The sequence below is a fragment of the Sinocyclocheilus anshuiensis genome, unplaced genomic scaffold (genome assembly GCF_001515605.1).
Source record: "Sinocyclocheilus anshuiensis isolate Anshui unplaced genomic scaffold, SAMN03320099.WGS_v1.1 scaffold140, whole genome shotgun sequence".
Taxonomy (NCBI): domain Eukaryota; kingdom Metazoa; phylum Chordata; class Actinopteri; order Cypriniformes; family Cyprinidae; genus Sinocyclocheilus; species Sinocyclocheilus anshuiensis.
Window position 1 is genome coordinate 94,459 of NW_015554147.1, and position 3,564 is coordinate 98,022.

Consider the following 3,564-nt stretch of genomic DNA (forward strand, 5'->3'; position numbering starts at 1 on the left):
GGGAATGGCACTGCTGTCACAAGGCAGTTTTTTGTAAGTATTATTTAAAGTAATTTAATTTTTATTTACAGTTGAAGTCAAAAGTTTACATACACCCTGCAGAATCTGCAAAATATTAATTATTTTACCAAAAAAAGCGGGATCATACAAAGTGCATGATATTGTTTATTTAGTACTGATCGGATTCAGAAATTTCACATTAAAGTTATTTACATATAGTCCACAAGAGTAAATAATAGTTGAATTTATAAAAATGACCCGGTTCAAAAGTGATTCCTAATACTGTGTTCTTACCTGAATGATCCACAGCTGTGTTTTCTTGTTTAGTGATAGTTGTTCATGAGTCCCTTGTTTGTCCTGAACAAACAAGGGACTCATGAACAACTATCACAAAAAAAAGGCTCATTCAGGTAACAACACAATATCAAGAATCTTATCTTATTCAGAAATATCATATTCAGGTCAGTACTAAATAAACAATAACATGCATTTTGTAGGATCCCTCTTATTTTGGTCAAATAATTAACATTTTGTAGATTCTGCAAGGTGCATGTAAACTTTTGACTTCAACTGTATTTATTTATTATTAATCTATGCTACATCATTTTCATTCACTATTTTCCCCATGCTGTCTGTTCATCTTTATTGGTGCTGTGGATAACAGGTTTTGTCTTTGTGTGTGTGTTTCATGACTGTGATTCAGTTTCACCACTGATGGGAAGAAATGTACTGGCACACAGCGAGAGAGCAGAAGATCAGGACGGTGGTGCAGAGTGATGGCCATCAACCCCGCATGTCAACATCTTCATTCAGTCCATACTGATGTTTAAATGGAGGACTTCACAGAGAGGGTCAGTGGCCTGTTTGCCACCACCCACATGCCCTATATTTAGGGGCTACGGTTTGAGACACTTGTTGTTTTTGCTCATTTTTAAGATAGTTTTAAGATATATCAAGTTCTCTCTTAGGACAGTGATTCCCAATCCAGCCCTCAAGATGCATGTGTTTGTTTCATTTATATTCTTGAACACTTACAATGCTTTCATGGCTGTAAATTGTTGATGCACTGTATTCTGGGTAGCAAACGCAGTACTAAAATATTTTAAAATGTTTTAATAAAAATACATTTGTAAATATGTTTGGATTGCCTTTTGATTTGTAATGTTATTCTGAAGTATAGTAGTATCACAATTTTACTAAATATATGTATGTACTATTCCAACCACACACACACACACACACACACACACACACACATTACTCAGTTTGTGCTACATTGTTGTCCTTAGATTTATGATGTGCGTTCAATTATTGTAGCACTGTTAATTAGAAAGACAGGATATGTGTATTGTTTCCTGAATACTTTTAGACAGAAGTGATGAACTCTAAATGCAGTACTGAGAGTCAGTTTACAAGCACATTCAGTAGATTTTAAGTGCACAATAGGACGTTTGTCATAGGGGAATTCACAAAAAGGCCCTTAGGCACTATTTGAACAGCTAATAGAGCAAGAAGATAATTGTTTCTCAGGATAAAATTTAGAAAAGGATATTTACATGCTCCTCCATAATAAAACTTCGAAGTTTGGAGATTTGGCGTAAGGGAGTTTCTGTCAGATGAACCCAGAAGAAAGCTATCCATTAGCATTCCCATTTATTTAAATTTATTTCCTTGCTCATGTTCTTTCCAGATAGATTTTTTTTATTTGCTGTAAATACCACGTGATCAATCACAGTAATATGACTAAATGAAATGCTAATAATTCTACTGCAGTAAAGTAATTTAAATTTGCAGAGACTGTAAATCAGAATCACGCCAAACACTTCTGACAGTCAAAGGAGAAGAGAACAACTTTATTTGAAAGTGATTATAAATGATGAAGTAAGTGTAAGCCAACAGTTTCTAATTTTAATAACACATTCACTTTGGTACTGTGACCAAGTTGTTATTCATAGTTGTTATTCATTTACCTTGGAGCAAATGTAGGTGTAATGCTAAGAGCTGAGCAAATGCGAGATGAGACGGATCTAGTGATGGCCGCGTTCGAAACACTGCTTCATGAAGCTTCAAAACATTTGCGAATCTTTTGTTTTCGAATCAGTGTTTTGGAGCGCATATCAAACCGGCCAGGTCACGTGATTTTAGCAAATGAAGCTTCGTTACGTCACACTGTTTGAAACGTTTCGAAACTCCGATGGTTCACCACTAGGGGGTGTTGATCTCAAAGTGAACCCATGAACCACTTCTGGTTGCCCAGATAATCACGTGACATGAAATCCCACTAAATTTTACAATAAAAAATAAAGAATTCAGGTCCAGATGTTGTGGGTTAAACAAAAGAGAACTTCCCTTTAACACAGATGGCTATATAGTTTAAAAGATGTGTAAAAACATTCAGTACTTTCAACCTACAAATCACATCATACCTTAAAAATAACAAAATGATCTTACGATATAATTAAATCCACCTCCTTCTCCTGACTGATAACACTACTCTTGCCTGCTGGTTTTTATAGACAGCTCTAGTGAAAACACTTAATTAAATTAATTACTTAAATCAATTAATTCATTCAATAATTAATTTAGTTCATTGTGTTAAGGGTTGGATTATACTTAAAACACATAACACAAGCACTAACATTTAATAGTATTTAAGTGTTTATTATTTATTTAAAAAAAATGGTATTTCTAAAAAAAAAAAATTCCGTTTGTTTTAGTTTTCGTTAAGTTTGGTCTGAGTTCTTGATGCTTTTAAAACGTTTTCACCAGCAGGTGTCGCCAGCATGTGCTGTTTCAAGTGCTTCGAAACATCGAATCATTTTTCGAAGCAATTGGTTCAATTGATTCAATGCTTCGAAAAGCTTAGTTTCTCCCATCACTAGGCGGATCCACATACGAGTTTATTTACAAATTAAAAGACTAACAAAACACAGGAGAACAAGAGAACAGGAAACCACAAGTTGGGAACAAGGAACATGAGCATCTACAGGGAACACGACAACGACTGACTAACAAGCACTGAAACACAGGGTTATATACAGTATACACAGGGAAATTAGTTAACAAGGGGGAGGAGCTAATGAAACACTCTGGCTGCATCCGAAAACTTATCTTTATTTTAACCATCTTTATTTTTTAGCTCAACTGTCACGGAATGGAACACACAGGATTGTGGGATATCAAAGGCAGCGAAGGATACATCTATGCTGGCTTCAAAATTCGATCAGAGGAAGGTACCTCCAGAGACATGAAGGGAAACAGAATTTGGATTCGGACGTGCCTTGATGCCTTCCTGCCTTGGAATGATGCCTCCGAAGGCAGCATTTTAGAGTTTTCGGATGCAGCCAATGGCAACACATATTGGGTAACTAGGAGGTGAGCACAGAAACAATGGGAATAGAAAAATGTCAACTTAAAAGTCTGTAGCGAATCAGCTCAAAGGGGAAATATTAATAACTAATTATAACTAGTTATAATTAATTATAAATATTTAGATCCACTGTAAGTATGTACTTGACATCTCAGTGTCAACTGTCTGTCAATTCTAAGAACATTAATTTCCTG